The sequence below is a fragment of the Pan troglodytes genome, chromosome 1 (genome assembly GCF_028858775.2).
Source record: "Pan troglodytes isolate AG18354 chromosome 1, NHGRI_mPanTro3-v2.0_pri, whole genome shotgun sequence".
Classification (NCBI taxonomy): domain Eukaryota; kingdom Metazoa; phylum Chordata; class Mammalia; order Primates; family Hominidae; genus Pan; species Pan troglodytes.
The window spans coordinates 147,056,490-147,083,210 of record NC_072398.2 but is presented as its reverse complement, the minus strand read 5'-3'; the positions used below and the strand labels follow the sequence as shown (position 1 = coordinate 147,083,210).

Here is a 26,721-nt window from a genome sequence, read left to right as displayed (position 1 = left end):
ATTCTGATGATGTCCAAAGTAGGTAAAGAATTGGTCATATGCCAAGTATTTCCCCTTGGAACACAAACAGAAGGGCTGCAGGTGGAAAAAACTCATAGCATGCTACTATTTAAATTTAAATTTAAATTTAGCTCTTTTGGGCTAGAAAATGGGGTGTAGTGGGGGTAGTGTAAAAGCAATAATTTGGAAAGTCATATTGTGACTGCAAGATCCAACAATGTAGGTATGGTTTTAGAATAGAACAATGTTTTCCTTATTTGTTTAATGTTATTAACAAGAGTTATGTGACTATTTCATCTAAATATTTAGTTTGTACTTTGAGTATAATTATCTCCGGGTAGCCTATAACAAAACAATGAATTTCCTATTTTCCTCATTTTAGTCCATTAGGTTTTTTTAATAAGAATTTCTTTTAATTTTTAATTTTTGTAGGTACATAGTAGACATATATTTATGGGATAAAAATTAGGTTTTATATATCATCTATCTCACCTACCAAATGTAAAGCTAAACATCATAGAGTTAAAATAATAACTCATCCATTATGGAATCTAAGGCAGCTGCTGAGGTAGACCATCAGGATAAAAATGATGCAGACACCAGTCAGGAAGGGAGATTGAATTACAAAAGTGCCCGAGGGAATATATGAACTGATGAAGCTTTTCTTTCTCAGCTTCCCAATCCTTTTTAGCTAGCTCCTCACAAACAGATGAGAAACCACTAATTAGAGGAAACAGCCTAACCAAGGGACCCTTAACCAGAACCCTATCCAAAGCTCAAATGAGACAGATAAATTATAGTCAGTTAAAAAAAAGAAAGAATTATTCATTTTAATCATCCTCTAGAATGGCATACTGGAGATTTTACATATTGAAAAGAATGATCTTTGTCAAACATCATAGTCATCTAGTTTTTCTGTGAAAAACTACAAATCTCAACCATGAAAGGATGATTTAAAATAGGTGGCAAAAATTATTAATATTTTAATATTTTTGTAACTGATTTTTATAACTCATTATTAAAAATTAGTTTAAATCAGAATTATATCAGAAGGCTTTCAATAAAGGAAGAGGTACTTTGGCACTTGGAAAAGGAGAAGTAAATGAGAATGATAGCAGAGCACATAGTTAAAACCCTGAAATTCTAGTCTAGCAATGATTAAAATGGAAATGTCTAACATAAAAGACATTTGACTGTTATTATCAAATTAGTTGCTTACAATTTCAAAATAGTTATGGAGCGTGAGATAAATAAACTTGACTCTGAACTGATTCTTAATTTATTCATTAATTCAACACATATTAAAAGTACCTAAAAGCCTGAAAAGCTTATGACCATGACTCCTCCCCACTGAATTAGTTTGGACAGGAAGGATCTAGGCCCTTCTCTTGTGAGCTCTCAGAAGCAGAGAGGAGACCATGCTTAGCTTCAGCAGCCCGCAAATGTAATCACCCAACGTTACACAAACAACCAGTTCACGAAGACCATGGTATTGCATTAAGTAAAGTTTAATTAACGGGAGGCCAGCCACACAGAAGACAGAGCTATCACTCAAATCAGTCTCTCTGAAGCCTCAGAGATTAGGGTTTTTCAAGAATAGTTTAGTAGGCAAGGGGCTAGGGAATGAGGAATGTTGACTGACTGGGGATGAAATCATAGCGGTGTGGAAAATGTTCCTTGTGTGCTGAGTCTGCCTCCGGGTGGAGGCCACAGGACCAGTTGAGTCAGGAGTCGAGGGTCCAGGTGGAGTCACCCAACAGTCAGAAATGCAGAAGTCTGAAAAACATCTCAAAAGGCCAATCTTAGGTTCTAGAGTAGGGATTTTAGAGAAATAATTGGGTAAGTCACAAATCTTTTAATATCCGGATCAATGGCTGGTTGTTGTTTAACTACACCTACATTTTAGCACAATGCAGGCCCCTCTCATAATCCTAACCTTGCAGTCTTTCATTAGTTTTAAAAAGACAGTTTAATTTGGGAAAGAACTATTATCATCCTTGCTTTAAGGTTAAACTATAAACTAAATTCCATCCAAAATTAGCTTGGCCTACACCTAGGAATGATCAAAGATAGCTTGGAAGTTAGAAGCAAAATGGAGTCAACTATGTCAGAGTTCTCTTACTCTCATAATTTTGCAAAGGGGCTTCACAAACACCACAGTGAATCTAAGTACTCTTGGGGTAATCCCGAGAAGGCTTTTGATGGTGCGAAAAATGTATGGGGCTTGCAGGACTTGCTTATGGCAAATTTTCAAAGGATTACTAATGAAAACAAAATCAACTCTAATAAAGACTCGAAAGATTTTTTAAAATCAAATACGCATCATGTTCTTCTGATAGCTGACTTTAAAAGACCACTAAGGTATCAAGCCAATCTTCTGGAATGCTTGTGCAATTACTACAAATTAATTTTACACTTCTGTTCAACTAAAACATATATGTAAAGGCTAGGGCTTAATTCATCTTTTAGTGAGTGAGAATTTACCAAATCCCAACAATCTTGTCTTCTCTTTCCCTTAACAGAATTCACTGTTAAAAGAATATTCTAGAGGAAAAATTTTGGTCTGAAGAAAAAAAAAATTACACTTCCCTCTAGTAAAAATGGAGGTGGTAGTCTTGCCTATTATATTTGTGCATAAGACTGCTGGCTGAGATAGGCATTTGGAGCCACATTCTCCAAATGTGGCTGAAGCACAGAGGCACAATCATAGCTCACTGCCGCCTTGAACTCCTGGGCTCAAGGAATCCTCCCACCTCAACTTCCCAAGTAGCTGGGACTACAGGCGCACACCACCATGGGCCTGGCTAATTTTTAATTTTTTTTCTGTAGAAACAGGATCTTGCCATCTTGGCCAGGCTTTTCTCTTTCAAGTGCTGAAAGAAAGTAACTGTTAATCCCATTTCCTGTATCTGGCCAAACTATCATTCAGGAATGAGGAGTGAAAAAAGACATTCTGGACAAAGGAAAACTAAGAAAATTTGATACTACCAGATGTCCCATGAAAGAATGGCTTCAGGAAGCTCTCTTAACACAAAGAAAATGATAAATCTGAGATCTTCAGAAAGGAAAGAATAATAACAGAATGGGGAAAAATACAAGTACACATAACAGACTATCGCTAACATACAATTCTTTAATAATATTTTATGGAAAAAGCAACCATCTCTTCTGTTACTCAAAGTATGTATGGGAAATACTTAAAACAATTATAATTAAAAAGAAGAGAGGGTAAAAGGACCTAAATGGAAGTAAAGTTTTCTATACTTAATTCAAAGTTGAAAAATGTAAAAAAGTAAGCTATGATAAACTAAGTATGTATAAAGTAATACCAGGGGAACCACTAAGAAAAATAGTAATACCTAGGCCAACCACTAAGAAAACTATACGAAGCTATATGTTTCAAAAACTTATAAATAAATAAAAATGCAGCTCTAAAAAATATCCAAGTAATCCACAGAAAGGCAAGAAAAAGAAATAGAAAAATGAGAAAGAAAGGAAATAAAAAATGAGGAAAAAAGCAGACTTGATATATCAACAACTACACACATAAATGGTACAGACACATCGTTTAAAAGAGAGATTGGCACAGTAAATTTTAAAATGCAACCCAACTATACATATCTATAAAAACTTCTTTTCACACATAATGACATGTATAGATTGAAAATAAAAATATGGAAAAAGATATATCATGCAAGTATTTATTTTTAAAAAGCAGAAGTGGCTATAACAATATCAGATAAAATAAATTTCAAAGCAAAAAAAAATCACTAGAGCCAAGGAGGGCTACTGCAAAATTATAAAAAGCTCAATCCACCAAGAAGATATAACAATAATAAGTGTATATCCACCAAACAAGATGGCTTCAAAATACACAAGGCAAAAACTAATAGATCTGAAAAGTTTAAAAATCAACAAAGGTAGGCCAGGTGCCGTGGCTCATGCCTGTAATCCCGGCACTTTGGGAGGCCGAGGCGGGCAGATCATGAGGTCAGGAGATCGAGACCATCCTGGCTAACACGGTGAAACCCCGTCTCCACTGAAAAATAGCAAAAAAATTAGCCAGGCATGGTGGCGGGCGCCTGTAGTCCCCGCTACTCAGGAGGCTGAGGCAGGAGAATGGTGTGAACCTGGGAGGCGGAGCTTTCAGTGAGCCAAGATTACACCACTGCACTCCAGCCTGGGCAACAGAGCGAGACTCTGTCACAAAAAAAAAAAAAAAAAAAAAAAAAAATCAACGAAGGTAGCTGGGGATTTCAATACCCCATTCTCAGCAATTAATAGATTACTAAATTAAAAATCAGCAAGGATACAGGAAAACTGAACAATACCATCAACCAGTAGGCTATGATTGACATCAGACGTTCTACTCAAGAATTTCTCAAGTGCCCATACAGAACTCACCAAGATGCACCATATCACAGCTCATAAAACATGTCTTAGCATATTTAAAAGAATTTAAACCATACAGAGTATGTTATCTGACTAGATTGAATTAAACTAGAAACCAATAACAGAAACAGCAGCAAAATCTTCAAACACTTGGAATTAAACAATACATTTCTAAATAGTCCATGAATCATATTTTTTTGAAACCACATAGAACTGAGTAAAAGTGAAAAGAAAACATAACAGAATCTGTCAAATGCAGCTAAAGCCAGGCTGAGAAGGAAATTTAGACACCTAAATGCTTACATTAGAAAAGAGAAACACTCTCAAATTAATAATCTAAGTTCCTATTTCAAGAAATTGCAAGAGGGAGAAAAAAAATCCAAAGTAGACAGAAAAAAAAATTATATAAATATAAGAAATCAATGAAAATGAAAACAGGAAAACAATAGTGAAAATAAATGAAACAAAAAAGAGTCTTCAGTAGCATTTCTATACACCAATATTGTTCTAGCTGATAGCTAAATCAACAACACAATCCCATTTACAATAGCCACACACAAAAAAAATGAAATATGTACAAATATATCTAGCAAAAGAACTGAAAGATTGCTACAGGGAGAACTATAAAACACTGCTGAAAGAAATCGGAGATAACACAAAAATGGAAAAATATTCCATGCCCTTGGATTGAAAGAATCAGAATCATTTAAATGGCCACACTGCCCAAAGTAACTTGTAGATTCAATGCTATTCCTATCAAAATACCAATGTTATTTTTCACAGAAGTAGAAAAAAACTATTTGAAAATTCATATAGAACCAAAAAAGAGCCCTGATAGCCCAAACAATCCTAAGCAAAAAGGACAAGGCTGGAGGCATCACATTACCAGACTTCAAACTGTACAAGGCTGCAGTAAACAAAATAGCATGGTAATGGTAGAAAAACAAATACAAAGACCAATGGAACAGAACAGAGAACACAGAAATAAAGCCGCATAGCGACACCTCTCTGATCTTTGACAAAGTCGACAAAAATAAGCAATAAGGGGCCAGGCAATAAGGGCTCACACCTGTAATCCCAGCAGTTTGGGAGGCAAAAGCAGGTGGAGCAGTTGAGGTCAGGAGTTCGAGACTAGTCTGGGCAACATTGTGAAACCCCATCTCTACTAAAAATACAAAACGTAACTGGGCATGGTGGCGCACACTGTAGTCCCAGCTACTCGAGAGGCTGAGGCATGAGAATCGCTTGAACCCAGGAGGCGGAGGCTGCAGTGAGCCGAGATCACGCCACTGCACTCCAGCCTGGTGACAGAACGAGACTCTGTCTCAAAAACAAATAAATAAATAAATAAGCAATAAGAAAAAGACTGTCTATTCAATAAATGACACTGGAATAACTGGCTAGCCACATGCAGAAGCAAGAAACTGGACAAACTACCTCTCACCACAAGCAAAAATTAACTCAAGATGGATTAAAGATTTAAATGTAACCCCTCAAACTATAAAAATCCTAGAAGAAAACCTAGGAAATACCCTTCCTAGCAAACACTGGCTTTGACAGAGAGTTTATGGCTAAGTGCCCAAATGCAACTGCAACAATAACAAAAATTGACAAGTGGGATCTCATCAAACTAAAGAGCTTTTGTACAGCAAAAGAAACTATCAACAGAGTAAACAGACAACCTACAGAATGGGAGAAAATATTTGCAAACCATGTATCTGACAAAGCTATAATATCCGGAATCTGAAAGGAACTTAAATAGCTGAAAAATCAAAAAACAAATAATTTTGTTAAAAAATGGGCAAAAGGCTGAGTGCAGTGGCTCACACCTGTGATCTCGCAATTTGGAAGGCCGAAGCAGGAAGAGAGCTGGAGCCCAGAGTTTGAGACCGGCCAGGGCAATATAATGAGACTTCATCTCTACAAACTATAAACAAAATTAGCTGAGTATGGTGGTGTGCACCTTTAGTCCTAGCTACTCAGGAGGCTGAGATAGAAGGACTGCTTCAGCCCAGGAGGTCAAGGCTACAGTGAGCCAAGATTATGCCACTACACTCCACCCTGGGTGACACAGTGAGACCCTGTTTCAAAAAAAAAAATGGGCAAAAGACATGAACAGACACTTCTCAAAAGAAGATGGACAAGTGGCCAACAAACATGAAAAAATGCTCAACATCACTAATCATCAGAGAAATGCAAATCAAAACCACAATGAGATACCATCTCGCATCAGTCAGAATGGCAACTAACGAAAAGTCAAAAACCAACAGATGCCGGCAAGGCTGCAGAGAAAAGAGAACACTTATACACTGCTGGTGGGAATGTAAATTAGTTCAGTCACTGTGGAAGGCAGTTTGGAGATTTCTCAAAATAACTTAAAACAGAACTACCATTCATCCCAGCAATCCCATTACTGGATATATATCCAAAAGAAAATAAGTTGTTCTACCAAAAAGATACATGTACTTGTATAATATGTTCACTGCAGCACTATTCACAATAGCAAAGACATGAAATCAACCGAGGTGCCCATCAACAGTGGACTGGATAAATACAATGTGGTACATATACACATGGAATGCTATGCAGCCATAAAAAGAATGAGATTATATCTTTTGCAGCGACATGGATGCAGCTGGAGGCCATTATCCTAAGCAAATCAACACAGGAACAGGAAACCAAATACTGCATGTTCTCACTTATAAGTGGCAGCTAAACATTGGGTACTCACAGACATAAAGATGGCAACAGTAGACTCTGGGGACTACTAGAGAGGGGAGAGAGGGAGGGGGACGTGGGCTGAAAAACTACTGATTGGGTACTATGCTCACTAAATGGGTTATGGGACTATCCATATTCCAAACCTCAGCATCATGCAATATACCCAGGTAACAAACCTGCATATGTACCCCTTGTATCCAAAATAAAATAAAATAAAATAAAGTCTTCTAAAAGAATGCATAAAATTGATAAACATCTAGCAAAACTGACAAGGATTTTGTATTAGTCATGGTTCTCCAGAGGAACAGAACTAGTAGGATATATGACTACATATATAAGGGAGTTTATTAGGGAGAATTGGCTCACAGGATTACAAGACAAAGTCCCACAATAGGCCGCCTGTAAGCTGGGGAAGACAGAAGCTGGTAGTGGCTCAGTCTGAGTCCGAAAGCTTCAAACCAGGGAAGCCGACAGTATAGCCTTCAGTCTGTGGCCAGAGGCCCAAAAACCCCTGGCAATTCCCTGGTGCAAGTCCCAGAGTCCAAAGGCCAAAGAACCTGCAGTTTGAGGTCCAAGGGCAGGAGAAGCAGAAGGAAGCATCCAAGGCTGGAGAAAGAAGGCAGCCAGAAGGCTCAGCAAGCAAAGCTTATCCCACCTTCTTCCGACTGCTTTGTTCTAGCCACACTGGCACAATGAGGGTGGGTCTTCCTCTACCAGTCCACTGACTCAAATGTCAATCTCCTCTGGCAGTACCCTCACAGACACCCCTAGAAATAATACTTTACCAGCTATCTAGGCATCCTTCAATCCAACCAAGTTGACACCTAATATTAACCATCACAGATTTTTTAAAAGATAAGACTCAAGTCACCAACATCAAAAATGAAACAAAGACGGGGGACGATTGCTTGAGCCCAGGAGTTCGAGACCAACCTGGGCAACATAGCAAGGCCTGTCTCTTAAAAATAAATAAATAAATAAACAAAAATTTTAAAAAACCTATCTCAACAGAATCTAAAGACAATAAAAGGATAATAAGGGAAAATTATGAATAACTTTACTGTTATGAATTCAACAACTTAGCAAAACTAATCAATTTCTTAAAAAAACACAAACTACCCAATCTCAGGCAAGATAAAACAGATCACCTAAATAGTTCTATAACTACTAAAGAAATAATTCTGATTTTGTCATTAAATATCCTGAAAAAGAAATGTCCAGACCAAGGTGGTTATATTATGGGATTTTGCCAAACACTCAAGGAAGAATTAACACCATTTTTAAACAAACTCTTTCAGAAAATAGAAGAAGAAACACTTTCCAACTCATTTTATGAGATCAATAGTACTCTGACAACCAAAACCAAAGAAGCACCAGAAAAAGAAACTACAGACCAATATATTTCATTCGCTTAGATGCAAAAATCCTTAAAATTTTGCAAACTGAATCTAACAATATTTGTGGATATATTGTGTGTGTACCTAATGTGTGTATATGTATAATGTGTGTGTATGTATAATATATGTATAAGTATGTGCTGTCATGACAAAGTGAGATTTATTTCATGTATGCAAGGCTGATTCAATATTCAAAAATAAATCAATGTAACCTACCATGTCAATAAGCTAAGAAATAAAAATCATACATCCATATCAATTGATACTAAAAAAAGTATTTGATGTAATTCAACATTCATTCAGGATAAAATGTCTCAGTATACTAAGGACAGAGAGAAACTTTCTTGACCCCGTAAAGAGCAGGTACAAAAAACCTACATAATTAGCATTACATTTAATAGTGAAAGACTGATTTCCTTCTATGATTAAGAAGAAGGCAGCCAGGCATGGTGGCTCACGCCTGTAATCCCAGCTCTTTGGGAGGCCGAGGCCGGTGTATCACCTGAGGTCAGGAGTTCGAGACCAGCCTGACCAATAATTGTGAAATCCCCTACTAAAAACACAAAATTGGCCAGGAGTGGTGGCATGCACCTGTGTCCCAGCTACTCAAGAGGCTGAGACAGCAGAATTGCTTGAATCCGGGAGGCAGAGGTTGCAGGGAGCCAAGATCGTGCCACTGCACACTATCCTGGGCAACAGAGCAAGACTCCATCTCAAAAAAAAAAAAAAAAAGAAGAAGAAGAAGGCAAGGATGTCCACTCTCACCACTTTTATTGAACATAGTACAGGAAGTTCCAGCCATTGCAATAAAGCAAGAAAAATGAAGACATATGGATTGGAAAGAAATAAAACTGTCTCTATTTTCTGATGACACGATTGTCTACATTTAAAAAAAACCCTCAAAGTGAAGAACACAAGATCAACACACAAAAATCAATTGCATTTCTATATCTTGACAATGAAGAAATGGAAATGAAAATTTAAAACGTAGGCATAATTTTCCAAAGAAAATTTAAAACATAGGTATAATTTTCCAAGGAAAATTTAAAACATAGGTATAAATCTAAGATAACATGTGCAAGATTTATATAATTAAAATTATAATTTGTGCAGGAAGGTTTACATGGAAAAAAAAGAAAGAAAAAACAAAAAAAATTAAAAAAATATAAAATCCTGATGAAAGAAATCAATGAAGACTTAAACACCTGGGGACATGCCATGTCCATGGATTGAAAGAAGCAACGCAGTGATGATGGCAATTCTCCCTAAATCAACGTATAGGTTTAACACAATTTCTATTAACATTTGGTTAAGTTACAACAACAAAATTCTACATTAGATAGATTTTTTTAAAGTGGCTCTTCCACAGAGACAAATTCCATTGAAATTAATTTCAATTTGTAAAATAATTATGGCATGTATCATCATTACATAGTCTCAAGAATACTACTGTGGACTTTAAGGAGGAAAGGAATCAGTAAACAGCAATTTGAAACAATTCTAACAATTTTTTTTAAAACTGCTAATAACAACAAATGCTACACAAGCAACAAAAGCAAAAATAAACAAATGGGTCTAAATCAACTTTAAACTTTTTGTGCACCAAGGGACACAATCAACAGAGTGAAAAGGCAATGTACAAAATGAGAAAATGTTTGCAAAACATATTATCTGACAAGGAGTTGATACCTAGAACATATAAAGAACTACAACTCAACAAGAAAAAATCAAATAACCCTATTTGTTTATTTATTCTATAATTTCAACTTTTATTTTAGATTCAGGGGGTACATGTACAGGTTTGTCACCTGAGTATATCGCATGATGCTGAGGTTTGGGGTATAATTGATTCCATCACACAGGTAGTGAGCATAGTACCCAATCGGTAGTTTTTCAGCCCACATTCTTCACCCTCCTACCTCCCTATAGTAATCCCCAGAGTCTATTGTTGTCATCTTTACGTCCATGAGTACCCAATGTTTAGCTGCCACTTATAAGTGAGAACATGCAGTATTTGGTTACCTGTTCCTGTGTTAATTTGCTTAAGATAATGGCCTCCAGCTGCATCCATGTTGCTGCAAAAGATATCTCATTCTTTTTATGGCTGCGTAGCATTCTATGGTGTATATGTACCACATTTTATTTATCCAATCCACCGCTGATGGCACCTCGGTTGATTTCACGTCTTTGCTATTGTGAATAGTGCTGCAATGAACATATTATACAAGTACATGCATCTTTTTGGTAGAACAACTTATTTTCTTTTGGATATATATCCAGTAATGGGATTGCTGGGTCGAATAGTAGTTCTGTTTTAAGTTATTTGAGAAATCTCTGAACTGCTTTCCACAGTGACTGAACTAATTTACATTCTCACCAGTAGTGTATAAGCGTTCTCTTTTCTCTGCAGCCTTGCTGGCATCTGTTGGTTTTTGACTTTTCGTTAGTTGCCATTCTGACTGATGCGAGATGGTATCTCATTGTGGTTTTGATTTGCATGTCTCTGGTGATTAGTGATGTTGAGCACTTTGTCATATTTGTTAGCCAGTTGTCCATCTTCTTTTGAGAAGTGTCTGTCGTGTCTTTGGCCACCTTTTTTTTTTTAAGATGGAGTCTCGCTCTGTCTCCAAGCTGGGGTGCGGTGGCACGATCTCAGCTCACTGCAATCTCCGTCTCCCGGATTCAAGCTATTCTCCTGCCTCAGCCTCCCAAGTAGCTGGAACTAGAGGCGTGCACCCACCACGCCCAGCTAATTTTTGTATTTTTAGTAGAGATGGGGTTTCACCATGTTGGCCAGGATGGTCTCAGTCTCCTGACCTTGTGATCCGCCCTCCTCAGCCCTCCAAAGTGCTGGGATTACAGGCATGAGCCACCACGCCTGGCCTTTTGCCCACTTTTTAATGGTGTTGTTTTTTGTTTGTTCAACGGTTTAAGTTCTTTAGATTCTGGATATTAGACCTTTGTCAGATACATAGTTTGCAGGCATTTTCTCCCATTCTGTAGGTTGTCTGTTTACTCTGCTGATAGTTTATTTTGCCGTACAGAAGCTCTTTACTTTGGCTAGGTCCCACCTATAAATGTTTTTGCTGCAATTGCTTTTGGGGACTTAGCCATAAATTCTTCATCAAGGCAATGTTGGGAAGGGTATTTCCTAGGTTTTCTTATAGGATTTTTATAGTTTGAGGACTTATATTTAAATCTTTAAAAGAGCTAGTTTTTCTACACGGTGAGGGGTAGGTGTCCAGTTTCATTTTTCTGCATATGGCTAGCCAGTTATCCCAGTATCTTTTATTGAACAGGGAAACAGGAAGTCTTTTCCATATTAGTTTTGTCAACTTTGTTAACCATGTGGCTTTATTTCTGGATTCTCTATTCTATTTCACTGGTCTATGTGTCTGTTTTTGTACCAGTACTATGGCTATTTTGTTTACTACAGCCTTACAGTGTATAGTTTGAAGTCAGGTATTGTGATGCCTCCAGCTTTGTTCTTTTTGCTTAGGATTGCTTTAGCTATGCAGGGTCTTTTTTGGTTCCCTATGAATTTTCAAATAGTTTTTGTTTTGTTTTGTTTTTTTAGTTCTGTGAAAAATGACTTTGGTAGCTTGATAAGTATAGCACTGAATCTGTAGACTGCTTTGGGCAGTATGGCCATTTTAACAATATTGATTATTCCAATCCATGAGCATGGAATGTTTTTTTCATACTCTCTGATTTCTTTCAGCAGTGTCTTGTAGTTGTCCTTGCAGAGATCTTTCACCTCCTTGATTAGATGTATTCTTAGGCTTTGGTTGTTGTTGTTATTATTGATGTTGGGGATTTTTTTTGTGGCTACTGTAAGTGGGATTGCATTCTTGATTTGGCTCTTAGCTTGAATGCTATTGGTGTATAGAAATGTTACTGGTTTTTGTGCATTGGTCTTTTATCCTGAAACTGTATAACAGCTGTTTATAAGTTCCAGGGGCTTTTTGGCAGAGTCTTTAGGGTTTTCTAGGTATTGGATCGTATCAATAAGGAGAGATGATTTGACTTCTTATTTGGATGCCTTTTATTTCTTTCTCTTGCCTGATTGCTCTGGCTAGGACTTCCAATAACCCTATTTAAAAATGGGCTAATGCCTTGAATAGAAAGAGGATATACAAATGACCAATAAGCAAATGAAAAGATGTCCAATGTTACTAATCATAAGAGAAATACAAATCAAATCTGTAACAAATATCATACTGCACCCATTAAGACAGCTACAATCAAAATATCACAAAATAAGTGGCAAGGTTGAGGAGAAATTGCAACACCTGTGCACTGTTGGTGTGATAGTAAAATGGTGCAACTCCTATGGAAAACAATATGGAGGTTCCTCAAAAATTAAAAATAGAACTACCATATACTCCAGCAATTTCACTTCAGGGTATAATCTGAAAAAAATTAACAGCACAGTCTTGAAGAGGTATTTGCATGCCCATGTTCATAGAAGCAGTGTTCACAACAGCCAACAGGTGGAAGCAACACAACTGTCCATGGATGATGAATGGATAAACAAATGTGGTACATACTTATAACGGAATAGTATTCAGCTTTAAAAACTAAGGAAATTCTGACATATCCTACAACATGGATGAACTTGGAGGACATTATATTAAGTGAAATAAGCCAGTTACAAAAGACAAGTATGTATGATTCCGCTTGTATGAGGTATCTAAAGTGGTCAAATTCATAGAAACATAAAGTAGAATAGTGGTTACCAGGGGCAGAGGGTGAAGCTAGGGGGAGGTGGGTGAAAAGCAGAGTTGTTTAATGAGTATAGAGTTTGAGGTTTACAAGATGAAAAAGTTCTGAAGGTCGTTTCACAATAATGTGAACTGTATACCTCTGCACTGTACATTTAAAAATGTTTAAGATGTTTTTATCACAGTAAAAAAAATTATACAGCCAGGCATGGTGGTTCACACCTGTAATCCCTGCATTTTGGGATGCTAAGGCTGGTGGACCACTTGAGCTCAGGAGTTTGAGACCAGCTTGGGCAATATGGCAAAACCCTGTCTTTACGAAAAATATAAAAATTAGTTGGGCACGGTGGTACACCTGTAGTCCCAGCTACTCAGGGGGCTGAGGTGGGAGGATCGCTTGAGCCCAGGAATTTAAGGCTGCAGTGAACCATTATCACACCACTGCACTCCAGCCTAGGTGACAGAGGGAGACCTTGTCTCAAAAAAAGAAAAAATATATATATTAAAAATAATGCTACAAAATATTCACTGGAAGAAAAATTTGCCTTTGTGGAATGCCTACAATCACCCAAATAATTATATAAATACTAAGATTTTCACACTCTTGAACTATATTATCAGGTAATTTTACTTGGAGATCTAAATCACTCTATTTATAGATATTGCTGAGTGTATTTGCTTAATTTTATTCCCAGTAGAAGCTACACTTGAGGACCTTCACACATCCTATGTTTATATTATTCTAAGTCCTTGTAGGTTCTAAAAACGAAATTCACAGATACACTCTTAAGCACAATATGGAAGTATATGCCCTACTAGAATGAAAAACCATATTCACTTTTAATCCTAAGTCAAGGATGAAAATAGGTCTTGATGCATATTATATACTCAAGATAAATGTTTAAAAAAGAAAATGCCTCTTATTCTGAAATGTCAACCCCATAACATATGTAGCAGTAAATGTTTCTTTCTGCCAAAAATGCTCATTTGGCACTGATTTTTGACAAGGCTTTTTGCACATATATATATACAGCTCACTTAATTTTGAGAAGCACTGATCCCTCCCTTTCAAATTTTCCTTACTATTTGTCTATTTCCCTATCATTATTGTGGCAAGTTCCAGAAACAACTTGTTTATATTTTCCAAAAAAATAATGGGTTGAAAAGTATATGTACTAACTAAGGGGGAAGCTGATGTAAACTGGAAATAGGCATCACAGATTAGTTCTAAAAAAATTCAGTTAACTTGAGAAGATACTTTTTCCTCAAATACTCTAAAGAAAAAAAAACAAAAGGACTAATAAACCAATAAAGGTTGTCCTCTTATTTACATATGACAGCAAATACTAGCATCTACTGTCAAAATTAGTATCTAAAACAGGCAGCTATAGACCAATTTCAAATCTCATTATGCTTCTGCATGCTAATTCTGCCTTGCTTTTTCTCTCTAGCTCCATTTTTCACATTGTAAAAATGGTGGAAATAATATCTGCTAATCTTTAAAATTCTAGATTTAAGAGATGCTAAAAAAAATTATCATCTTGGATGTGATCAAACCTAAACATAAATGAAAATGCCCCCATCTGGTTTCATAAATATTAAACTGGTTATAGAAAGTATTCAGGTTCTTTTTTTTTTTTTTTTTGGAAATGTTTAGTTTCTAGCTTTTCTCTCCATAAAACAACTAGCATGTATTTGTTAGTTAACTGCAGACTGACTGGTTCTAAATATAGACTAAGATGTGTGCTAAAATTACTGTCCTGATTTTTCAGCAATCATTATGAATATCACACATGGTCGTAGATTTTATTTGTTAAGTACTTTGAAAAAATAGATTTTTAAATAATAGTAATGACAAAATACTCATGAAAATTTTCCCATCAAATGCAATAATTCAAATTAAACCCAAAGATGCTAACTTTTTCTACCAACACTTTACATTATGACATAGTGTTAAGACCACATCAATTAAAGAAGATTTTACACAATAAAGTTTAAGTGGAGTCATTTCACTTACAAAACAAAAATAGTCCTACCTTACATGAGAGGTATATCTAAGCATCCTGAAAATTCCAATCCAACAAATAGCATTGAAATGATCTTGAAGCTGTTGCCTAGATTACTGCTGAGCCACCTTCCAAATCTAAAAATGCTCAATTTACTTTAAAAAGTCAACTTCACTACATATACACTAATGGAAGAGGGAGGAAAATGTTTATAAAAACAGCTACTGCCATACTGTTGAATTAGACATGGCGCCAGCTCACACTCTGCAAAATAGGGGGTAAGAGAGATGAAAATTTTCTAAATAATCCTTTGTCAAATATACTGTTCCATTACACATAACTAAGCAGAAAGACAAAAATAACACAAAGTTAGAAAGCTCAGGTGCTACAGCACAATTTAGAAAGAGCAAACAATGTGGATTGTTCAATATGCCCAGTGGACCAACAATCTCACCAATTTCAAAAGAAAGGATCAGAGACCTTTGGGTCAGCCACAGAGAAGACCCAGTGAATGCTGGAGTACTTAACTCTACACCTTCAAAGGAAACATAAGCCAACTAGTTGCTTGCAAATAAAAGGTGAAAGAGAAAGGGGGAAAATTTACTTATCACTCACCGTCCCAGAGCCAAAACAATTCCAATATCTTGGCTCTGTCAACTACTGTGTGTACTATGGACAGAAGTGTGTTAACAGATAAATGTCAAATAGGAAATAACAGAAATAAAGATTAGTGGAGAATACTCAAGCTTATTTAAGTTTAATTTTTCTACTTTAACTTAACTCCAGGAAAAATATTTGCTAAGCTCACTTCAACTTTGACAGATAATGCCTGAGAGAAATGGAGATAGACTTACCACCTTCTAAGAGCTTACAAACTTTTCAATAATAGGTTTCAACTAAGCACAGGACAAATTCTGCCTAAAATACTCTGCCTATGTTAATGTCCAGCTTCTATCAGAAATCCTCTTTCAGGACCTGAAAAGTGGGGTGGGAATCCTCTTTTTGGTTTATAATGTGATGCTTTTGTTTTCATTGTTTCAAGTCTCTCAAGACTGATGGCATAGTATAAGAACCTGCCTCTCTGCTCCCTAGTTGTGCCCTCAGGCACATTCATCTGCCTTGGCTCTGCTTCCACTGGCTCTCACAGACACTTAATGGCCTGCCTACCTCAATGGATTCCCAGCCTTGAAAGAGAGTGGAGGTAGGACAGTGAGGAAGCTCAGGTGAGAACCTGGAGGAGCAAGTCAGGAGCCCAAAGTACCCGTCCAACACTGGGCCCCTGCCCTTCTCATTGCAAGAAGGTAGTGCCAAGTATCCCTACAATGAATAGAGGAAACTGAAGCACAGTCTCTCTCCTCCATGAGGGGAATTTCCTCTGGTGGAAGGACACTGGGAACAAGGGGAGGGGGAGCATCTGAATGCTGAGAAGAGATGTTGGGAACTTTATGCATCTGACTATCACTGTTCTCAAAGGTCATCTCTGGCAAATGTACAGGGGAGGCAGGAGAGGTCTTTAATGTCTGTCAACTGTCCCTCCCTTACACCTTATACCTTGTGCCCAGGACTTCTGCTCAGACCTAAGCAGAGGTCCCAAATTCCTGCTCTCACCTTTGTGAATTCCCCAAATTAGAGTGCAAAAGTGAGCTCACAGCTGTGCCTTGCAATATCAGGACCCTGAAGCTGGAGACCTGGGAATCTGATATAAGAGGATAAAATAAACTGAAATTTGAAGGAGATAGATATGTGTGTTGTGGGTGAGGGAATGCAGAGGTTTACAGCTGAAGTCCACAAATACAACACTGGAACCAGAAAGTAGTCTATCACATATTCTCCTTCTCTGACTATCAACTCTTACTCACTCTCACCAAGCCTGTTCTCCAACTTAGTATCTTCTCTCCTCAGTAACACCAACTGCCTGCCTTTCTCCCAGTCTCCATGATTTAATCAGTCTTTAGTCTAATCAAAAGAAGTTGCTTGAAAGACTATAATCTGAGGAGCCACAGACAAGATTGGGTGTTATGAATTATTAATATGCAAATATTCTATAATCAACATGTAAGTATTCCAAATTGAACACTGGGAATTGATACAGTTTGGATATGGGTCCCTATCCAAATCTCATGTTGAATTTTATTCCCCAGTGTTGGAGGTGGGGGTGGGAAATATTTGAATCCTGGGGACATATCCATCATGAATGGCTTAATGCATCCCTTTGGCGGTAAGTGAGCGCTCACTCTGAGTTCTCGCAAGATCTGGTCACTTAAAGTGTGTGGCACCACCCCCTCCTCTCTCTCTTGCTCCTGCTTTCTGCTATGTGACGTGCCTGCTCCCCCTTCCCCTTCAACATGATTGGACGCTTCCTAAGGCCTCCCCAGAAGCAGATGCTGCCATGCTTCCAGTACAGCCTGCAGAACTGTGAGCCAATTACACCTCTTTTCTTATAAATTACCTAGTTTCAGGTATTTATTTATAGCAATGCAAGAATGGCCTAATATAAGAACTCAGTAGTTTCAAAACTTGCTTAAAATAGTGCAACTTCAAGACCTCATACCCTTTAACCCAGAAATTTTATTTCTGAGACTCTATGCAAAGAAACTAATATTCAAAATACAAAAAAAAGCATACGCACAAAGATGTTCATCACAGTGCTATTATTATCATCAATAATTGTTTATTATGATGTCATCAATAGTGACAATGAGGAACAATTAGGCAATGATAATACATCTACCAAATGGAAAATTATGTAGTCATTTTTAAGCCTGCTATTAGGCATTTTAAACCTAGTATTAAGCCAGTTGTAATTAAATGAAAACTAAAGTTATAGAATTTTACATTTAAAAATAATATCAAAGTAATATAGATACCATAATTAAAACTACGCATGAAAAAAGTGGAAAGAAACATGTCAAAAATGAATAGTGATTGTCTTTAGTTGGTCAAATTATGAGGGTGTTTTTTTCCTTTTTATATTCTTAAACTTTCCAAATTGTTCATAATTCTCTAATGGGGGCCGGAGCTAAAAGGCAAATTCCTTTGGAAGAGGAAAAATTGTACTTGCACAGAAAACTTTTTCTCAGTTTAGTTGACAATCCTTTTAGTACCCAGGAAACAGACCATTTCCTGGAAGGGGACTCAGGGCAACGGATATGGAGAATGTAAGAAAGAGAAATGATTAACAGATCAGAAACAGATCTCACTGTCTGACATTCAAGTTTCTTCATGATCTTTCACCATGTATCCAAACAGTAGATGAGCACTTCTTAGCTGAACCTTTATGTGGCATTCTCTTTGCCTATCAGAATCCTTCCAGTCTCTGAGACTGATTTAATTCACTTCAACCCATGAAGACTTTCCTGATCCTCTGATCATCCAAGGCTCTACTATTTCTCTTTTCTCTTAAGGTACCGCTATAGCAGTAGGTCTGCACCACCCTTTTCTGGTATTAAGCCAATTCTAAGTTATTTGTTAATTACTCACGTGTAAGTAAAATTTCCCCTGCTAGACTTTAAGTTCCTTGAAGTGGGGAATTTAGATGGTTTGCAGACTGCAGTCATTGGACAAACAGAGGAGAGAGAGCAGTTCTAAAGCCAAGTTGGTATTATATTCATACTCTCAGTGATGTCATCTAAGTAAAATGTGCTGTCTCTGTTTTAAAATGTTGCTGCTGACCATCCATCACCAGGACATGCACTTTCCTTTTTTTTTTTAATAGCAGTGGTATTGTATTTTTGCTTATTCATTCATGCCAGTTCTGCTGTCCCCCTTAGGATTAAACAGATTGGATTACAAGATGCCTTGCCAGGGTTCAGGATATAGGTTATAGCCATGTAAAGAACAAAATGAAATGACTTTTAGGAATCAAACTCAAGACTCTTCACAAGACCCCACTTCTCATACTCTTGTTTGAACAACAAATATAAATTTGTGCCTCCATTTTATGTCCTTATTTAGGCAGTGGACTTTATCAATACCCCCGTTAACTTGAAAAAGAATTTTCCAATGCAAATGGTTCAATACTTTAGAAATGACATACTAAGATGACTCTGTTCCTGCCTACCATCAATACTATGTGAGTATTTAGAGATAATGAGCATCTGTACTATAGCAACCTGCCTCTTGAGACATAAACAAGAGATGCATTTCTTAAGAAAAAATCTGTAAGTCGCTAATGAAAGCAAGTCAAAGGACCCATCAACGGGCGAAGAAAGACCTAGCATCCATTATTTTTACAGAAGGAGCATAGAAGGTCAATATAATTGTTGACTCTTAACGGCAGGGTAACAACAAACTAATTCAGTTTCCCACTATATAAGAACTACATTTTACTACAACACTCATATTTCTAAACTGACTAAGAGTCAAGGCTTGTCCAAATTCCATGGCTTACTGAGTGGTCTTAAACCTTCTCTGAATTTTGTTCCTTCGTCTGTAAAATGGAGTTATCACCTGTTATGCAATATCACAGAGTTGTAATGAATCAAGTAACATTATCTTAGTATGGGTTCACCTGTCACCCTATTGTGGGGTGCAGTTCAGTCGCACACCTCATGAACTAAGTAACTATTATTACTGTAAATGTCTCCCTAACATTTAAGACAGAAAAAGATTTCCAGAGTTCTTCTTACGTTTTTAATCGACTTCTCCAACACTTGAGCATCCACCAAATATCACTGCCAAAAATGTGCTGAACATCTCCTGTTATGACCTCACTCTCCTATGTAGTGTTGTTCACATATTTTTTGCCATATGCTTTCTAAGAAAATAGATTATTTTTCACATGATTCAAAGCATCTTTCTTTCATATTGAAGGAGCAATAATTCCTTATGCAGAAAGTTTACAGGTTGTTGTTGCTGTTGTTTGAGATTACTCCTCAATTAATTAATTCTATGTTTAATATCTAATAGAGCATATATATGTACACTTGGACACACTCCATTAATACAGTGGAAAATCCATGGACTATAGAGTCAGGAAAACCTATATTCGAATTCCTGTTCTGTGACCTTGAGAATGTAATTTAACTTCCCTGCTCCTCAGTTTCCACATTTGGTTCTGGATTATGATGATTTAATAAAATACGATATATAAAAGTAAGTGCCTAGGCTATGAAGGTATTATTTCCTACCTCTCCTAAATCTTTTCTTTCTATGCCAGGATCAATCAAACCCACCCAGAATACAAGGCAACTTTCATAGGGTATCTTTTACATCAGTCGAGGGAACGCTGCGATGTGATATAAGTGGATGATGGCATGAGTCAGGCATCCAACAGAGCAAGATGTGGAGAAAGTGAGAGGTATCTACAAGGGCCCTAGACTTCACTCGCATGTGCGAAAAGGGCATTTTGACACACTTTCAAGAATGCCCCGCATACTCGCGGAGGCTTATACCACGATGTGGGAAAACGACGGAATTACAGAATAAACCAGCAGGGAGCCTCCTCGTTCACCCAACCCGACCCCGCCCGCCCGAGTCTCCCATCTGGAGCCTAAAAACTGAGCTGAGATCACAGCAACTGACCCCGTCCCCTCCGCCCTCTCCCTCCCCCATTCTGCCCAAACCTCTCAGGGCACGAATGGTGCTGAATCATTTGCACGAACGCAGCAGCTCCCCGTTCCGCGGCTCCCAGCGGGGACGGTGTCCCCAGAGCAGTGACAGTCCGGGGATGGGGGCCCGGAAAGAGGGCCAGGGCGGAGCCTTTGGGGACGTGGGGACATGGAAGGGGGTCGGGGGAGGATGGCGGCAGCAGGTACTCACCCGGGTGAGGAAAGCCCAGCCCGGGTCCTCGCGTCCCCGCTGCAAGCGGTCCCCCAGGTGCTCCCGCTCCTCGCAGCTTCCCCGTGGGCGGCCGCCCCGACTCGGCAGCCTGCACTGGTGGTCCGGTGCTCTCCTCCGCCCGCCCACCGCCCGTGGCAGCCACGGCTTGGGACTCCGGTGCTCGACGCGGAGCGCCTGGAACAGCTGTCGCTGCCCAAGCGGGTGGCGGCTACCGACGGGCCAGACCATTCGCCTGCTGCGGCCGGGGGTGCACGACGTGCCGAGAGGCGCGGGCGCCGGGGGCCGGCGACGGTTGGGAGGAACCAAGGACTCGGGGAATCCTCTGCCCCCTCGGAGTCAGGAGGTCCTGGGGACAGGAGGGATCAACGGAGGGGCCGCTGCCTCTTCTGGGGGTTTACTGAAGACACTGCTCGAGCTTTCCCGCGCCACACACACACCCCCCCGTTTGCCTTGGTCCCGCTCGGGGCTCCTTTAGAACGCGGCAAACAGAGGACTTAGCAACGCGAGCGCCTGGGCGGCGCCCCTCCTCAGAGATGCGAGAGGCGCTGGCCTGAGCGCCTCCGGCCACCTCCTTCTACCTCCGGGCCCTAGGCGCCCGATCCACCTGCCTGTCTGACCACAGACATCTTCCCACAAAACAGTGGAGCTTTTTGAATCTTTGAAGAGAGTCTTCAGATCTTTTATCTAAGCATCTTTGTGAAGCAAAGAATAAACGGGTATCTGAGGCCAGCTGGAAAGTTAGGAAATAAAATCAGGTGGGGCCCCATCCCGTAGATGCTGAGGGACAGCTCTGACCTAGAGTTCCTGCTAAGCAAATGTTGAACCATGGCAGTTGTAAAAAAATGTAGATTTAGGAAGCCATTTCGAGATAAAGATTTACAGAAGATTGTTGCAGAAATTAAAGAATATTTGAGGTTCGTTGTTCACCATTTTAGAGTTGCGTGTCTTGAAAACGGGAAGGCAATCATGTCTTCTCATAAAATGAATTGTATAGAACTGGAAGAAGTCCTAACACATGAATTCCTTAGACTTTTGTGGTCCCTGCTTCTGTCACGCTGGGTTCACACAGGTTCATTTCAGAGCATGGTGAAGATCAGGACAAGTGTACAGTTTTCCCTGTAGAAAAAAAGAAAAGATAGAACAGAATTGGCAACTACCTATAAAATGTGATTAAAGGTAGGAAAAAAAAAGGCCCTCCAAGTGCATCCCAAAAAATATAAAATTTCACAATTGAAAGTTTTGTCCTTCGTTGAGTAAATCAACATAAATTCAGCACTTTCTATAGACCACTGTGCTGAGAATAGTCTCATTTTCATTTCTTCATTTATTCTTCTAAAAACTCCTGTGAGATTGGTAACCTGCAATAGACCTCCATACAGCCTTGCCAGCATTGGGAACTGATCTGCTCAGTGAGGGCATCTTCTCATAAAGGACACTGGTGAGAAACTGGGCTCAGGGTTTGTCGTGCTGGGTTAGTCTCACGATCATAAGCTGCAGAGCAGACATTGCCACCTGGATTTTTTGACTTGTTCCTTTCCCCTAGAATGCCTCTGAGAACGATATACATTAAACCGTGTCACATCTGTGATTGCAACTTGAATGTGAGTCTGTTTATCCTTCCTTTGTGAGAAGGGGTTTTAGAATGGAGAGGGGGCAGTTAGGTGTCCAGGGTAGGCATCACCCTGAAGCAAGAAGAGTGATCAGAAAGAAGAAGCTGGACTTCACCCAGAACTAGCCGAACATCAGCGTCACAATACACTGTCAAGGTCACATGAGGTTGAAGAGGAATTCTCCACTGCCTTCTTGTTAATCATCTTTACATCATTATTTTCACTGTATTACACTTTACACTATGCATACACTATTACTACATTACATGTTATCATTCTTCCATTCCTAGGAAGGGGCAAGAATTTTTCAATAAACCTATTATCATGGGTCCTCATATACCTTATCAAAAAAAATGTTAAGTAACAGAGGTATTAGCAACACTTAACGTCACCTCAAGAAAGCTTTTTGAGAAATCAGGAATAAAATTAAATTGTTTCTGTATGATATGATATTGTTACTATGTTAATGGTTGTTGTAAAGATTCACACGTCAGCAGCAGCAAAACAGAAATCCCCAAAGTTGCATGTTGCCGAGGAGCTGGAGCATTGGGTCCCCAGTGGCCAGACTGGCCTCAGGCTCAGAAATGTGTGATTCTTCTCTCCATGTGCAGTTGTTTCACTTTCAAAGGCAACAACAGGAACAGAACACATGTAGATGAGGCGTCTTCTGAGTTAGTGCTTTATGTCAGATGTTAGATGATAGGGATATAGAAAGGAATTTAGAGCCTTATGATTTGTGGTGCGGATGGGCCAGTGACATCTGCAGCAATCTGTTTGTATAAGTTGACATTCTTGGAACATATGTTTCTGAATGAAGAATGGGGAATTTTTGTGCTGGCAGCCTTGGGAAATTGTCAAAAGAAGTGGAAGGAATGGTGTGATGCCTGCATTCCCTGCTTTCCTCAGAGTCCTCAAATGGTTTTGAGCCTGCTGTGTAAAGAACTTAGGGCCAGAAGCTAAATAATCATCTTCCCCACAACTGACTTTGTGAAATTTAAGTTCTAAGAAGTACTACTTTAGGCCTGGTGACAAATGACAGCATGGAGCTGGCAAGAGAGACATTCTCTCACCCAACCTGAAATAGACCTCCATACAGCCTTGCCAGCAATAGGAACTGATCTGCCCAGTGAGGGTATATTCTCATAAAGAACACTGGTGGCCGATACAGGGTCAAGGTAACTTAAGTAGGAGCCCAGAGCAGTAAAGCAGGAGTGGTATTACTCCTGAGCACCTGAAAGACACTGCTGAGGATTTCTTGCTGCAAATGATGGAGACTAGGGAGGCACTGCAGGATCAAGGGAATCATTATTAAACTCAAGATGATTGTTAAACCTTATTTAGGCACCGATATTAACATGAATTCATTTGTGTTCACAAACTAGCATGATCTGGGAACATTCCAATGATATTACTTTTTAAATGATACTAATAAGAAGAGAGCTAGAGAGAAAGAGAATACTTAATGCCTTTGATAAAACTGCATTGTGAGCCACAAAACGTTAAATCTTGATGCAAGATATTCCAGTACCTGCTATGTGTTGGTCTCTTACCAAAGCATGTGGTGACATTAACCTCTCAACTTATTCTTGCTGAAGAGAGTGCTTAATTGTGTTGTTTCTCTTTGCGTTTAGCTAACACTTATTAAATCATTAGTGTTTGAGTAACTAGTATTATGTGAAGTAAGTACTATTATCACTCCCATTTTATAAATGAAGAAACTGAGAATTACAAGGGTGTATTAATTTGTCAAAGGTAGCACAATTGGAAAGAGACAAAGCTGGATTTCAAACACTAACCAATGCATGACGTGAATATCAGCATACTTTTACTGTCTCCTGCTATAGAGAACATGTACATTGCATGTTTCTCTGCAGTAGAAAATCTATTTTTTATTTATTTTTGAAAACCTGTTTTCAACTCTCATTTCTAAGAGGAAATGAGTCATTTCCCACAGAAGATTTAAACATTGGATACCCTTTTCTAGGTTTCTGTGCTCAGAAAAGAGACCCTGAATTTAAGAATAAGAAGTGAACCTTGTAACATAAACTTGATCAGTGATGCCTAAAATTCTTGCTGCAAAATTATGATTGCAGGAACTCCTGCATGAGACTCTGGAAACTAGATTCCTATGAAGTTCTGTAGGTGGTTCTAATGTACAGCCAAGTTTGACCAGACCATACTGGACAAAAACAATATGGGGCCTACAAAAAATAACATTCAGGCTTCTAGACTTAACCCCTTAATCCCACCTTTTATTAAGAAGGAAATAAGAGGCTGGTATTTAAAACCTACATTATGTAATTTTACATTTATCATATAAAATGTATTTATTAAAGGGTTTAGAATTTTTTCTCAGTGTTGTTTTTGTCATTCTCAACAAATCTTCAAAAAGCCCCAAATTTAAAATGATACTCATTCAAAATTACTTTTATATATAGATATTGGACTTTAAGCCCTTTTTAATTATTATACGGCATTTTATATAAGACAAAAAGTCATATTGCATTAGACTTTTGTTTTAATTTTTGGAGAATTTACATGACAGTAAGTCATTTCATCCAAGAAGATAATAAGCTTTTCTAGTTTATGTTTTTTCATTTCCCAATCATATTTTTATAATTTTGCTTATATATGTTCTGTAACTTTCTTACCAAAGTTGTACCAAATTTTTTATAGCACTTGTATTCTGAATGAAATGTTCTTTCCATTTCCTTTTGTAGGGGCTTTTACCAGAACAGAGAGATGATGCTTTCTGTAATTTATTTTGTATTCATTCAGTGCACCAAATTATCTTATTACTTGTTTTTTCATGAGTCCCTTGGATTTTCCAAGAAAACAGGCATATCAGCAATATCAAGAACTTTGTTTCTGGCTGGGCACAATGGCTTATGCCAGTAATCCCAACACTTCGGAAGGCCAGCGTGAAAGGAACACTTGACCCCAGGAATTTGAGACCAGCCTGGGCAACATAAGGAGATCTGTCTCTATAAAAAATAAAAAATTAGCTGTGCGTGGTGGCACCAGCCTACAGTCCCAGCTACTCAGGAGGCCAATGTGGGAAGATCCCTTAGTCCAGGAGTTCAAGGCTGCAGTGAGCCTTGATCACGCCACTGGCTCCACTCCGAGCAACAGAGTGAGACTGTTTATAAAATATATAAAAATGTATAGTTGTTATAATTTATACCAGTTATTTTATTTATATTTGTTAGAATCACTAATGTAAGTGATTGTGGTGATGCCTGATTCCCGATTTTAAGTGAAAGATTTAATTTTTGTGATTTAGGATGATGTTCGCTATTGGGCTTTCCTTTATTATAAAAGAAATTTTTTCTGATTCTATTTTGCTTAAAGTCACTTGACTTTTATCTGATGCCTTTCCACGACTTATTGATAATGGTTGGGCTTTTTCCCTTTAATTTTTAACGTAATCAATATGTAGCTAGACTTCCTGATATTGAACCGCCTTTTCATTCCTCTAATAAAGCCTATTTTTTCACACCATGTTATTCTCGTGATTCATTCCTCTATTGTATTCTCTGTTATTTAAACACTTGGCAGCTATATTCAGAAATGAAATCAGCCTGTACTTTTAATTGTTGTTTTACTCCTTCTTAGGCTTTGGTACTCAAGTTAGTCTGGCTTCATGAAATTAACTGGAGAACTTTCCATTTTTTTCTAAAACTTACAATAGTTTAAATAATATTGAAATTATCCATTCTTTAATAGTTAGATTAAAAATTCAGCTGTGAATTCATCTGCCTGTGGCCTTCTTCAATAGCAGATCATTAATCACTTCTCCAATCTCTTCTGTAATAATTGGTCTATTCAAGTTTTTCACTTCTTCTGTGTCAGTTGTGATCATGTATATTTTCCTAGGAAAGTATTCACTTCTTCTAGGTTTTATTTTCCTAATGTGTTGCTAGAATCATCTTTAGTATTTACTTAGAATTCTTTTAATCTCTTTCCTACTTTCACACAATTGATCATGTCTAATTATGATCTTATTATCTTTTCCTTAGCAGGTTCACATGATGTTTATTTTATTTGTCTTTTTAAAGAAGCAATCTGTGAATTTATCATTCTTTTCTAC

General features: G+C 38.1%; 1 protein-coding gene across 2 annotated transcripts in view; it reads right to left on the bottom strand.

Annotated features, from left to right (window-relative positions):
* The window catches only part of TTLL7 (tubulin tyrosine ligase like 7), a 134,108-nt gene extending 112,890 nt beyond the window's left edge, over positions 1-21,218 (bottom strand). For both annotated transcript variants that reach the window (XR_010153431.1, XM_016921418.4), the window contains exon 1: positions 21,001-21,218. The gene's annotated coding sequence lies outside the window, so the exon portion shown is untranslated. The remainder of the gene's footprint in view (positions 1-21,000) is intronic.
* Positions 21,219-26,721: the final 5,503 nt, after the last annotated feature.